Here is a 15,426-nt window from a genome sequence, read left to right on the forward strand (position 1 = left end):
GTTAACACATTAATATTAAACAACAGTACCAACTTAACCAGGGGACTACTACCCCCAACATCCACCATGCAGTCACCCCAGCCAGCTGCAGTCCCAAAGAAAAAGCACTTGGGACTGAAGCTGGGGTGACTGTATGGTGGGTCCTGGGGGCAGCATTCCCCAGGGGACTACTACCCCCAACATCCACCATGCAGTCACCCCAGCCAGCTGCAGTCCCAAAGAAAAAGCACTTGGGACTGAAGCTGGGGTGACTGTATGGTGGGTCCTGGGGGCAGCATTCCCCAGGGGACTACTACCCCCAACATCCACCATGCAGTCACCCCAGCCAGCTGCAGTCCCAAAGAAAAAGCACTTTGGACTGAAGCTGGGGTGACTGCATGGTGGGTCCTGGGGGCAGCATTCCCCAGGGGACTACTACCCCCAACATCCACCATGCAGTCACCCCAGCCAGCTGCAGTCCCAAAGAAAAAGCACTTGAGACTGAAGCTGGGGTGACTGTATGGTGGGTCCTGGGGGCAGCATTCCCCAGGGGACTACTACCCCCAACATCCACCATGCAGTCACCCCAGCCAGCTGCAGTCCCAAAGAAAAAGCACTTGGGACTGAAGCTGGGGTGACTGTATGGTGGGTCCTGGGGGCAGCATTCCCCAGGGGACTACTACCCCCAACATCCACCATGCAGTCACCCCAGCCAGCTGCAGTCCCAAAGAAAAAGCACTTTGGACTGAAGCTGGGGTGACTGCATGGTGGGTCCTGGGGGCAGCATTCCCCAGGGGACTACTACCCCCAACATCCACCATGCAGTCACCCCAGCCAGCTGCAGTCCCAAAGAAAAAGCACTTGGGACTGAAGCTGGGGTGACTGTATGGTGGGTCCTGGGGGCAGCATTCCCCAGGGGACTACTACCCCCAACATCCACCATGCAGTCACTTCAGCCAGCTGCAGTCCCAAATAAAAAGCACTTTGGACTGAAGCTGGGGTGACTGTATGGTGGGTCCTGGGGGCAGCATTCCCCAGGGGACTACTACCCCCAACATCCACCATGCAGTCACCCCAGCCAGCTGCAGTCCCAAAGAAAAAGCACTTGGGACTGAAGCTGGGGTGACTGCATGGTGGGTCCTGGGGGCAGCATTCCCCAGGGGACTACTACCCCCGAAATTCATTTGCTGCCTCCTACATGCATCTACTATGTCTAGGACATAGTAGATGCATGTAGTTAATGTATTAAAAGACAAAACACACACTGAATACTCACCTCCAGGAGCTGAAAAAACGACCTGTCCTCTCCCGCGCGGGTTGTCTGAGGAAGTTCGCGCCAGCCAAGACCTTCCTACTTCCTGGCGCAGGCGCAGACGCAACTTCCGGATCCGTCGTTGCGTCGTAACAACTGAAGATGTTCGGACGGATCCGGAATAATACATTTCAATGGGCTATTATTCCGGATCCGTCGATGCGGCAAGTGTTCCGGATTTTTGGCCGGAGCAAAAAGCGCAGCATGCTGCGGTATTTTCTCCGGCCAAAAAACGTTCCGTTCCGGAACTGAAGACATCCTGATGCATCCTGAACGGATTTCTCTCCATTCAGAATGCATTAGGATAATCCTGATCAGGATTCTTCCGGCATAGAGCCCCTACGACGGAACTCTATGCCGGAAGAAAAGAACGCAAGTGTGAAAGAGCCCTAAAGGCTGATGTGGACGCTCTGAGAAGCCAGGAACCCCTTGACTACTGGGAGTGCAGGCTTGACCTGTGGCCAGAGCTGGCACAATTTGCCATGGAACTCTTGGCTTGCCCCTCGAGTGTCCTGTCCGAAAGGACGTTCAGCGCATCAGGGGGGGATTGTGATCAATAAGCACACTCGCCTAGCTCACGACAGTGTGGACTACCTCACATTTCTAAAAATGAATGAGGCATGGATCTTGGAGGAATTCAACACTTATGATGACCACATGTAATTGAATTTCCTGACGCCAGCCCACACATATTCGCCAGCACCCAGAACAAAGAATGGTCCTTGCCTTATGTATATACAGCGGCATAAAAGGACTTTTATGTCAGGTGTGTAGCGGTCTGGTGAAGGAGGGACCGCAGGGCAGGGTTCAAATACAGTACAACAGACGAGGAGGCTGAAACAAATGCTGGTTTTATTGCACAACAAGATATAACAGCTGGCAAATGAGATTAACAGTTATGTGCCGATATGCTAGTGGCGCAATCGACAAATGACAAAAACCGTTTTAACAAGTTTACACAGAATTACAGGAAGGTTACCGTATTTTTCGCTTTATAAGACTCACCTGATGATAAGACGCACCTAGGTTTTTGAGGAGGAAAAAAAGAAAAAATATATTTTGAACTAAAAGGTGTGCTTTTGGTAGGTTTTGAACTAATGGTGGTCTGTGGATGACACACTGTTATGGGGATCTGTGGATGACGCACTGTTATGGGGGGATCTGTGGATGACGCACTGTTATGGGGGATCTGTGGATGATGCACTGTTATGGGGGATCTGTGGATGACACTGATGGGGGATCTGTGAATGACACTGAGGGGAAATCTGTGAATGACACTGAGGGGGGATCTGTGAATGACACTGAGGGGGGATCTGTGAATGACACTGAGGGGGGATCTGTGAATGACACTGAGGGGGGATCTGTGAATGAAACTGAGGGGGGATCTGTGAATGACACTGAGGGGGGATCTGTGAATGACACTGAGGGGGGATCTGTGAATGACACTGAGGGGGGATCTGTGAATGACACTGTTGGGGGATCTGTGAATGACACTGTTGGGGGATCTGTGCATTACACTGATGGGGGATCTGTGCATTACACTGATGGGGGATCTGTGGATGACATTTATGGGGCTCTGTGGATGACACTTATGGGGCTCTGTGGATGACACTTATGTCATCCACAGATCCCCATAAGTGTCCTCTACAGATCCCCCATCAGATGCATCAGTGTGGAGGGAGGAGGCGGGGACACTCATGGCGGGGCCCGATGTAGTGACTCTACCCTAATACACCGGGCCCCGCAACTGTTAAACATTCAATCTGATCTATATCTAATTGTATATGCTCTGTACGGTACTTACTGTAGTACCGTAAGTATAGCATTAAGACGGCGCAGACCGGCATCTCCCTCAGTCATGCGCCGCCTGCCGCAGCTCCTTCCTCATGCGCCGCCTGCCCCAGCTCCCTCGGTCATGCGCCGTCTGCCGCAGCTCCCTCCTCATGTGCCGCCTGCCTGCTTATCTCGCTTTATGAATGAACAGGCAGGCAGCGCATAAGGAGGGAACTGGGGCAGGCAGTGAATGAGGAGGGAGCTACGGCAGGCGGCGCATGACCAAGGGAGATGCCAGTCTGCGCCGTCTTAATGCTATACTTACGGTACTACAGTAAGTACCGTACAGAGCATATACAATTAGATATACATCAGATTGAATGTTTAACAGTTGCGGGGCCCGGTGTATTAGAGTAGAGTCACTGCCCCGGGCCCCGCCATGAGTGTCCCCGCCTCCTCCCGCCACACTGATAATTCGCTGGCCGCGCTGTGCAGCATAGCGGCCAGCGAAGTATTCGCTTTATAAGACGCACGGCCATTTCCCCCCCACTTTTGGGGGGGAAAAAGTGTGTCTTATAAAGCGAAAAATACGGTACTTGAAACAGGATATAATAAATGCGTTCCTACCAGCAAACACATAAAAGTCCAGGCTACACTCCGCTAGTATAATCCTGTCTTAACCCCGCTAACCGAGGCGCGTTGCTGCAACGCTCTGACTAAAGTTGCCTGCTCTATGCCCTACCGCAGATAGGCACCGGTGCCAAACTCACAGTTCTGAAGGTATCTGTGGTGTAGTCTTTTCCCACGAGGTGGATGCTTGTCTTGTCCGGTAGGTGAAGGAAGATGTCCTCTGGCTCCTGATGCAGACGCTTGACGGTCCCAACGCATGGTCTTTACCTCGCTCTCTCAGGGATGAAGCTGCAAAACTTCACTTTAGAGCTCCCTGTAACTCTATGTCAGGAACAGTCAGTGCTCAGATCATAATCAGCCAGGCTCTGTGCCTCCTCACCAGTCTCTGCTTGCCCTTCTCACATGGCAAACAGACCATCTCTCCTTCTCATGGCACACACACATGCTGTCTCTCTGGAGGTCCTGCCCCCCTCTTTCTTCTGAAAACCAACAAGACTTCAGCTGCTTTTGCCAAAGACAAAGCAACATCTGGTGGCTGGAAGTAGTCATCGCAGTCCATGAAACATTATTGCAAATGTCTGTGAAATGAAAAGTATTCTAGCGGCTGGTCCTTACATGCCTCCCCACTTAAAGGTGGCCCACCTCGGCCTTGCTATATAGTCAGAAAAAGGTATGGTTAATACAACTTTTAAACAGCAGTACAACATTGTCCACAATACATACAGGTGGACCAAATGAACTCATCGGCAGTGTACCTGTTTGGTGGAACCCCTGCAGTAAGCCTACTGGATCTCCGGAGGTCTTGACTATCTGTTAAGACCTGACTCTCCCCACTGGGAGTTGCCAATCTAGAGTCATCCACGGCAGTAGGAGATTCAGGTGGGGTTGATGGATCCTCTTTATTGTGAGCCGGTACTGGTTCTGTGGCAGGAGTTTCATCACCTGCTGCCTGGGAATTCTCCTCAGTGTTAGGCACGGCCCATCAGTCTTCACTGTCATTTCCATCGGGGATAATAAAGTCTGAAGACGGGACAGAAGGAGGTGTCCTCTTAGCAGGTGTGGGATCTTCAGACTGACATGGCCGTAGCATATTCCTATGCAGAGTCCTTGAGGCAATCTCCTCATTTTCAACCCGTACTTCGTAGACCGGACCATTGGGATACACTCTCTTGATCACTTTGTATGGCTGCACTTCCCAGCGCTCGCTCGCTCAACTTGCCTCTGGGCCTTTTTCTCGCACCAGCACTCGGTCACCGGGATGCAACGGGACCTCCTGGATTGGAGGACAGTCAGTATGAGTTCTCTCTTGTAACCGCTGACCTAATAACTGGTGGATGGTCTGGAGCCGCTGACTATGTTCTTTCACCCATGAGGTGGTCGATCGCTCCATTAGGTCTTGTGCTTGTTCTAAATTTAATTCAACGATTTCCCGGCCAGCTCTTACGAAGAGTAACATGTATGGGGTATAGCCGGTGGTAGTGTGGACCCGATTATTGTAGGCCCAGACCAATTCAGGCAGATAGTCCGGCCAGTGCGTCTTCTTGTCTTCCTCTAGCGTCCTCAGCATTTGAAACAGCGTTCGGTTAAAGCGTTCGCAGGCCCCATTCCCTTGGGGATGATATGGGGTTGTCCTGTATTTTTCAATGCCATACAGTCGGTGTAGCTCCTCCATTACTTTCCCTTGAAAACACGCTCCTTGATCTGACTGAATCTGCTTCAGACACCCATAGACCCGGATGAAGTCCTGACAGACAGCCCGAGCTGCGGACTCAGCTGTCTGGTCCTGAGTTGGGGTGGCCACTGTAAACTTGGAGAAGTGCTCAATCATGACCAGGCAATACTGTGGGCCTCTGGTTGATTGTCCCACGAGGCGATAATCTATCATTAATATTTCCAGCGGTTCTTTGGTCTGTATGGCCTTAGGGACGCCCTCTGTTCTGTGCTTTTAGTGAGTTCACACACTCGACACTGTCAGCAAACTTCCTCAACCATGGGGGTTTCGCTCCGTATCCTGCAGGGACCTACTGGCATAGGCGATAACTCTTTTGTGTCCATCTTGTACCTGCGACAGGACTGCACCAAGTCAGTAGAGACTGCCATCAGTAAATAAGAGGAATGGTTTGTCGAAGTCGGCATAAGCCAAGATGAGGGCTGATGTCAGGGCTTTTTCAGGGCCTGGAAGGCCTCCTCCTGCTTCTGTCCCCAGGGAATACTTTGTCCCTTGGGTCTCCCAGCCGTTCCTCTCAACAACTCCTTCAGAGGGCCCGCTATCTTTGCGTAGTCTTTGGTGAACCGCTGGTAGTACCCGGTCAGCCCAAGGAAGGCCTTCAACTCCCACAGCATCCTGGGCACTAGCCATTGTTGTATTGCAGCCACTTTGTCTTGGGAGGGCAGCACTCCGTCTTGGGACACCGTATGGCCCAAGTACTCGATCTCCCTCTTGAAGAGATGACACTTCTTTGGCTTTACCTTCAGGCCATGAGATCACAGTCGCTCAAGTACCTGCCCTAGTCGATTCAGGTGTTCTTGAAATGTAGCAGAGTACACAATAATATCATCCAGGTATATCAGAGTGGCTTCAAAATTTAGGTCTCCCAGACATCTCGCCATCAGCCGCTGGAAGGTGCCAGGAGCATTAGACAGCCCGAATGGCATCCTGTTGAATTCAAATAGTCCCATGGGGAGTATAAACGCTGTCTTTACCTTGTCCTGCTCTTCCACATTTACCTGCCAGTACCCACTTGCTTGATCCAAGGTGGAGAAGTATTTTTCCCGTTCTAGAGCCGTCAGACTCCTCGATGCCAGGCAGAGGGTATGAGTCTCGCACGGTGCACGCATTCAACCGCCGGTAATCCACACAAAATTCAATAGTGCCGTCCTTCTTCTTGACAAGCACCACTGGGGCTGCCCAAGAGCTCTGGCTACCCCGCACCACTCTGGAATCTATCATCTGTTTCAACAACGTCTTCACTTCCTGGTACAACTTGTGCGGAATCTGCCGATATCTCTCCTAAATTGGAGGAGTGTCCCCCGTCGGTATCTCATGCGTGATAGCATCTGTGCAGCCAAAGTCATCGGCGTGGCGGACAAACACAGCCTGATTCTCCCACAGCATGGTTTCAACTGCTCGCAAGCATTCCGAACTGAGAGCCTTCACATCTATCTCCATTTGGTCCAAGATGGTTCTCCCATTCCATTCTGAAGTCAGCACCTCTTCTGTGCTGGCAGTAACCGCCAGGGTCCAAACAGCATCACCTACCGGAGCTAGAGTCACTTCTTGTAGGTACACGAGCCAGTTCCACTCCCGGCATCAAGGAGACTTCTAGATGTACCATATTCACAGCTCTTATGGGCACTCGTCCATTCAGAACCACTGCCATTGTGTCCAGGCCACCAAGGCATCCTGGCCTAGCTCCCCTAGGCCCCCCGGTTCAATGATCACCTCCATACCTTCAAGGTTGTGGAAGGTTCCCACGGGCAGTGTCAGTACAGTCTCCCAGTCCGGGGGGAGGGTGAAGGTAGCTCTTCCCGGCACACGGATAGTACCTACAGACTGATGTGCTGGGACACTCTTCTGTGTCCCACAGAATCGGATCAACCATTGAAAGGCCTTCTGGGTGGGTTTGTGCGGAGTGGCTTGTTTCCAATAACTCGGTCCCCATTTAGTCAACATGATCTGGTCCAATTCTCGCAGAATATTCATGCCCATTATCACTGGTACATCCTCTTTGAACGTCTCGGGGACCAGCAGAATACCTTTTCTCCCCACTTCTTGTCCACATAGCCGTACATTCATCCACACGACTCCCGTGACAGAGATCTGTTGTTGATTAGCCACTGTAACCCGGACCAATGTCTCTCGCTCTGGCTTGGCCAGCGCTTGAAAGTAACGGTTGAAGAATGACTCAGGCATAGTCGTTACCTGTGACCCAGTATCCACTAAGCAGACGACAGGGACACCTTCAAATTTAGCTCGTATGGTGGGACACCCTGCGACCAGGTGTTCGGAGCCATGCTGGGTAACTTGGCTCTCCATCTCCCCCGCTGTACGCCTCACTACTGTGGGGGGGCCGGAAGTTTAACGGCAGTTCTGGGTGTCCAGCCGGATCACTCCGACACTCTCTGGCGAAGTGTCCATAATTTCCACACCGCCAACAATTTGCCTATTGACGCCCTTCTCTTTGTCGGTGTGCGGGTGTTGCCCTTAGTACTTTATTGACTGGCCTCCGTGGAGGATATTGAGGAACTTGGTGAGAAGGTAAATTAGGGTGAGGATATTCTGGTGTAGGAACCCATGGGGTCGCCTAATAAGTTTGTTGTCGGGCCAAGTAGGCAGCCTCAGGGGTATAGCACAACCCCATCCATTTTTCCAGGTGCGTCAACTTTTCATGCATAGCACTCAGGGAGCACTGCAAGTCTTGTACCACCCTGACCAGTACCTTTTCATTCTTTGTAACCCCAAGGGGTGTGACGGTCTGGGTCCATATCACTCCGGAAGCATAACTTTTTTTTCTTTGCTTCATGCCACAGCCTCTGCCAATATTTGTCAAAAGGTTAGGGTAGGTTCCACCTTGACTCATTTCTGTAGGGCCCGTTTCAGGGGAGTGCTGTAGAGTCCCAGAATGAATTGTTCCCGCAGTATCCTGTCTACAGGTCCCATGCCGGTTACTCCGTCTGCTTCTTTTTTCTGTACCTCGGCCAATACTTCCTGTAGCGCCGTCGCATATTGTGAGACCCCTTTGTCCTCCCACTGAATCCGGTAAAATAACTTTGCCAGGAATCGCACGATCACCTTCAACGTATTGCGCGTGGCTTCTGGTTGTAGGAACACATTTCTTCGGGCTTTGGCCGCTCTAGAGAGTGGCCAAAGCGATTTCTACTTGTAGTCGTGATCTGACATTGTAAATCCTAGCAGCACTCTGTAACCTTGTCACCCAGTCCGACAGTGACATGTTCTGGCCATCAAATTTGGGGAGCAAGTTAAACAGCATGCCCATAGGGAGGGCTCTTGCAGGGGTTCCACCATTGCCTGAGGTACTCACATTAGCATCATGCACATTGCCTTCAGCTGCCTCCATCCTTGTGACTGTACCCTGCTTTGCAGCGACACTTGTAGCGGTCTGGTGAGGTAAGGACCGCAGGGCAGGGTTCAAATACAGTACAGCAGACGAGGAGGCTGAAACAAATGCTGGTTTTATTGCACAACAAGATATAACGGCCGGCAAATGAGATTAACAGTAATGTGCCGATATGTCAGGGGCGCAATCGGCAAATGACAAAAACAGTTTTAACAAGTTTACACAAAATTACAGGCAGGTTACTTGGAACAGGATATAATTAGAGTTGAACGGACACCTGGATGTTCTGGTTCGACGGGTTCGGCCGAACTTCACAAAAAACCTTGAACCCGAACCCCATTGAAGTCAATGGGGACCTGAACCTTTGAGCACTAAAATGGCTCTAAAAATGTCATGGAAAGAGCTAGAGGGCTGCAAATGCTAGTAAAATGTGGTTAAGAGCATGGCAAGTGCTCTGCAAATAAATGTGGATAGGTTAATGACTTTAAATAACATAAAATACGTAAAAATATAAAATAATAACCTTGATCTAGGAGGACGAGGTCCATATGGAGTAGGAGGTTGAGGAGGCAGTGGATGTGGCATTGTAGGTGGAAGCAGCGGTGGAGGAGGTAGCCTACACTGCTTTTTGGTTTTAAATTTATTTTTATTTTTTAAAATTAGGGTACACCTCAAAACATTGGGAAATATAACCTGTGATAACCCCCTCCAGTTGTGCTAAACACATGTTCAGACAATACACTGGCTGCAGGGTAGGCCAGCACCTCCAAGGCGTAAAGGTTAAGCTCAGGCCATGTGCCCAATTTGGAGACCCACAAGTTGCAGCGGGCAGACCCATCAGTCAGTTTGTGTAGGTGTGTGCACACATACTGCCCCACCATGTCGCACGTCCCCGTGATGTTGACGATCCAATTGGAAATCTGCTCTATCAACTTTCGATGTTCTTTTCGGCGCCTACCATGTTGATCACGGTTAGCGGCAAATCAGGGTTCCATGCCAGAGAGGGAGCGTGAGAAAGGGATAGCACATCCAAGGGAGGTCAATGGCTGCAATGTGATCGAGCTGAAATGATGGACAAGTTATTAAAGCGGAAGGATCGAATGAAAGGGCCAATTTAAGACAAATTTAACAAATTTAATTCCCTGTCACCTATGCAGAGCAGGGGGTTTTCATCGCCAGAAATATACCTCCTGGTGTACCCTGTACCTCCTGGCGCTCCGTCACGAGGGTTGTATACAGTGGGCACCTTTTTTCTATCTGTTTGTGTATGTGTTAGTCATCCACTAGTAGGCCACTCTGATACCAGCTTTCACCACCTGTCACCACTCCAGGGTTAGACAGGAGGCGAGGCTAGGTTCGAGGACAGGGAGTCCCCACCACTAGGGGACGTCCCTGGGCTGAGGTTTAGACTAGGGTAGCAGCTTAGGGATACCTTCCCCACCCATTAGTTAGTTTACCCAGCCTAGTGTGGGCCTACCTGGATAACTATATAGGTTAGTTTGTCATTCTCAATAAATTTTGCTATCTTTTTGTACGAAGGGTTTCGTTGCTGGACTTGCTCTATGATTTAATTATTACCCTCTAATATGTATTACTATAACCCCTGCTGGACTTGTATCTTTGAATTATTCTTGACATGGCCAGTTTTTTGTCGGGAACCATTTTTACTGATGATCTGGTCAACGAAGCGAGGGACATATTCTCGGATAGGGACGTCCCCGCGCTGGGCCAGGTGGCCACTAGTAAACAGGTATTTAGTGATTTGTACAATTGCTACAAAGAGAACATCAAGTCATGGTGGGAGATTAAATCTCTGGAAAGCTACCTTGGACACAAAATTGTCCCGCGGGGACTCCGTATCCGAGTACGACCAGCCTAGATAATCTCCTCACCAGCCCTACTGGTCAAGTGGGAAGACACTCTCACTCAGAGCTCTCTAGCCCTTATGACACTGCTACTAGAGGAAGAAAAACAATTGTTTGAGCGTTCCTCTAGGAAACTGCAGGAACAGATTGAAACTGCTTTAAAATTGAAAGACGATCCAGAATTTACAAGACGGGAGACGTCCTTACAATCTTCTGTAGATAGGTTTCAGGGGCTCATTAAAGAGCGTAAGCACAGACAATTTGTGAGGGACCTGAGCGATTTTAGGGACGATCGTGCATACTCAGCCGGACAGGGACCGGTGATGGGGTCTGAACCCTCCTCCTCGGAGCTCGACTCATCCGACACAGACTCATATCCCAAACGGTACGGCGGATCCTCTAATCAAGGTCGACCCAACTATAGACGACAAGGGGGACAGGGATGGCCGGGACAGGGCGGTTACCGAGGCAAGGGAAAAGGAACACGAGGATCTGGGTATCAAAATACCTCCTCCTCTTCACCTCCCTCTGGTTCTTTCAACAGCACCATGCCACAACAACTGCCCCCCTCCTCTTCTTCTTCTTTTTTAGAGAAGGGTGTGATCCCCTATCAGCTTCGGGATCGCAACCGGCAGGACAGGGGACAGTAGCAGATCTCCAGATTATCAACCTTTCGACTAGGAGTCTCGGCTCGGAGGAGGTGGGGGTCCTTAAGAGGGGACTGTCGTTTGTACCAACTACGAACTTCAGCCTCTTCACCTGGACTAAGGACCTCCACCTCTTTTGCAGAAGACTGAAGTGGCATAAGTTTTTTAAGACCTCCAACAGGGACACGTGTCACAGACTGGGCCTGGATGAAGTTGACTTTGGGGACCTTCAAAATCTGACTGACCTTAGTAGGGAGCAGAGTCGAGCCCCCGGCACAGGCCCATTTACCACACTCCGGTCTAAAAGTAAAAGAATGCCACCCCCATCTAGCTATGAGCATGTAGACATTTTCCTCCAAATGGTCAAGCGCGATCTTGAACAGCTTGGGCAACTGAGACCCAAAACATTCAACCGCTCTGTCACAGAAATGCAGGCACTTAAATCACTTGAAAAAGACGATACCATCGTCATTAAGCCATCTGACAAGGGTGGCAATCTAGTCATCCTGGATTGCGATTTATACAAACGCATGTGCCTGGATCTCTTGAAGGACAGAGGGGGTTATGAGATCCTATCCAGTAATCCAACCCAATCCTATCTTGGAGATTTGAAGCAGATGAAAGGCTTAAATAATAGGGTCATAAGCACAACAGAATACGATTTTTTACTACTGGCGCCCCCCATGACAGCTACGTTTTATGGGCTCCCTAAGATACACAAGGGGACATCCCCTCTGAGAGGTCACCCGATAGTCTCAGGCGTCAACTGCTTAACCCAGAATTGCGGAATCTATCTGGATCAGGTTCTGTCGGAGTTCGTCGTGTCCCTCCCAGCGCACACGAGGGACACGATGGACTTCCTCAACAAAATTAACACCTTGAACCTTGATCCAGACTGCATGCTGGGTAGCATTGACGTCGAATCGTTGTACAGCTCTATACCACAGGATTGTGGACTTAGAGCCGTTGACCATTTCCTCCGAACTAGGGGGATCCAGTGCGCCTTGCACAACGCCTTTGTTTTGGAACTGCTGGGGTTCACCCTCAGCCATAATTTTTTCTTGTTTGATGCACGGTTCTACCACCAGCTCAGGGGGACGGCAATGGGCAGCCCATGTGCCCCATCCTATGCCAATCTCTTCCTGGGCTGGTGGGAGGATACCCATGTATTTCCCGACCACGTCGTCTGGTGGGCGGACAATATCCAGTTCTGGACGCGATACATAGACAACGTGTTCGTGGTCTGGAAGGGTGGACCCACAGGGTTTAAACAATTTGTCTCGGATCTCAATCTAAATGAGGTGGGCCTCAGATTCACTTACGAGCTGGACCCAGTGTGCATTACCATCCTGGATGTGAGAGTAACCAAAACGGGGGACTCTGTCGACCAACATCTACAGGAAAAGTACGGCCACAAACTCCCTGCTTCACTGGAGCAGTTACCACCCTACCCCTCTAAAACGAGGAATACCCAGGGGTCAATACCGCCGGGTCAAGAGGAATTGATCCAATGATGCATCATTCTTCAGTGAGGTAGGGAGTTTGCAGGAGAGACTATTGGCCAGGGGATACCCCCAAAGAGTATTACGTGATGCATTTAAACACGCATCGACTAAAGCTCAAACTGAACTGCTGGTACCTAAACGTAAAACGGCGGACTGTCCCCAACCGGCACGGATTATCGCTGATTTTGATATCGCCAATCGGGAAATCAGGCAGGTGCTGGAAAAATATTGGCCAATATTACATATGGACTCTGATCTCTCTGACATCGTAACCAAACATCCTGCGGTCTCTTATAGATGTGAAAAGAGTCTAAAAGACCGTCTCGTATGCAGCCACTATTCACCACCCACGAAAAGTGGCACATGGCTAGATCGTAAACCCGTGGGGGTCTTTAAATGTGGCAGATGCAAGGCCTGCAAATATGTGTCTACTGCTAAATCAATTATCTGCTCTGCCACGGGACAGTCCTATCAGGTCCGTAACTTTACTAACTGTTTGTCAAAAGGTCTATGTATGCAAATGTCCATGCCCCATGGACTATGTGGGCAAGACCATATACGGGAATTCAGGAGAAGAATCCTCGAACACATCAATGACGTGATTAAGAAGGAGGCAACACCTGTTGCCACCCATGTCAATGAATGTCACGGGGGTGACCCCTCATCTCTCCTTTTCACTGTCCTTGAATTGGTGTCTCCCTCCCCACGTGGCGGGGACTGGGACAGGCGAATATTTCAAAAAGAGAGTGAGTGGATCCATAGATTTCGATCACAATCTCCCAGTGGCCTCAACGAGCGACTCACGTTTTCATGTTTTCTATGAACATCTCACTGAGATTCTCCTTGCCCCAGCATCCTCCCCTGTTCCTTATTTCTATATCTCCATTGATATATATCACCATATCCTCATACCACTAATACCACCTGTGCCTGCCCCCCTGGCCCAGCGGCTGGATGTTCCTTGAATTGGAATGGTCCCGTCAGTATGTTTGGCATGAGAAAAATGTATTCTCCCGTTACTAGGCCTGGGTACGTTAAGTACCCGAATGTAGTATCATTTTTGAGTGGACCTTTATTTGTCCATATCTATCACTGTGCCACCTTGTTATCAGTGAGGGGCCTGACATACCTGAGAATTATATGTACTTTTCTATATAGCTCCTTCACCCCCCCCCTCCAGCCTTATTCCCCCCTCCTCTCCTTATTCTACCTCTGTCCCTATGCCTATGATGGGGCGGCGACTGTCCTATAATGGAGTAAGCCGGTTTCACTGTTTAGTAAACATCCCCGTCTGGGCACGCCCACCCTTGACCTAACACGCCTCCTCTCTTCCATACGAAGCACAGGAGGTGTGGCTGGTATGGAGGCGGCTGCGTTCCATCTGCCGGATATCCGCCCAGCATCAGCCCAGAAGTGCTCGTCTCCGCGTGCGTTCCACGCTGGAACGCATTCACATGTCGGCTGCCGGACAGAGGTGAGTCAGGCTGCTTAGACCAGGTGTTAATTACGTCCTGGTAATTGGAAGGAGGGATATTTAATGGGGTGATTGTTAGCACACAGTGTATCAGACCCTGAGGGGGACTCCTCTTGCTGACCCCTGCTGGATGGCCACTTGACGTGAGTATAGGCCTGAGGTATTTTCCTACCATATCTTTTTTGATCTACAGGATTAATAATGAGGGGCTTACTGTACTTTAGGTCTTCTATGGTCGACAACCGTGTACTTATAAGAGCTGCATCCTGGAAGGCTGACTTAATCGGCATTATCTTGTCATTTAGTTATACCCTAACTGCATGACCTGGGCGGCATCATGAAGCGCGGGAAGACCATTTTTGCTGCCCTGTGACTATCATTCCCATAGCCCATCGCACTGGCATCTCTCCAGTACGAACACATTGAATTGGATATTGGGTGCCGCAGAATTTTCAGTGAGTTGCCCTCTCGACCAAGAGGCCCGTATGTTGAGTGTGTCCACTACATGATCCCCCAACTACTCAGGTTATTGTCAACTGACCGTATGTATTCTGCCATCCGGCATTTATTTATCCATTTACCTTTATACCAAGGCTGGGTCTGATTCCAATACGCAATATTATTTAATGCAATATCTCATGACGCATTAGTGTCCAACGGGGCCTATTTTACGTTTATATGCTCCGTTTGTTGATTATTGAGGTTTTTTGAATATCATCATATATTCACCCCTTATCACCCCCTGATGATCCCACTCCGTGGGTGAAACGCGTCGGGGTTTCTTTCCTTATCACTCTAGATCATTATCCTCAACCATCTGACTAGAGTGCGTTTTTGTGTTTTTTAAATATACCTGGTGTACCCTGTACCTCCTGGCGCTCCGCCACGAGGGTTGTATACAGTGGGCACCTTTTTTCTATCTGTTTGTGTATGTGTTAGTCATCCACTGGTAGGCCACTCTGATACCAGCTTTCACCACCTGTCACCACTCCAGGGTTAGACAGGAGGCGAGGACAGGGAGTCCCCACCACTAGGGGACGTCCCTGGGCTGAGGTTTAGACTAGGGTAGCAGCTTAGGGATACCTTCCCCACCCATTAGTTAGTTTACCCAGCCTAGTGTGGGCATACCTGGATAACTATATAGGTTAGTTTGTCATTCTCAA

Source organism: Bufo bufo, chromosome 7, assembly GCF_905171765.1.
Source record: "Bufo bufo chromosome 7, aBufBuf1.1, whole genome shotgun sequence".
In the NCBI taxonomy this organism is placed as follows: Eukaryota; Metazoa; Chordata; class Amphibia; order Anura; family Bufonidae; genus Bufo; species Bufo bufo.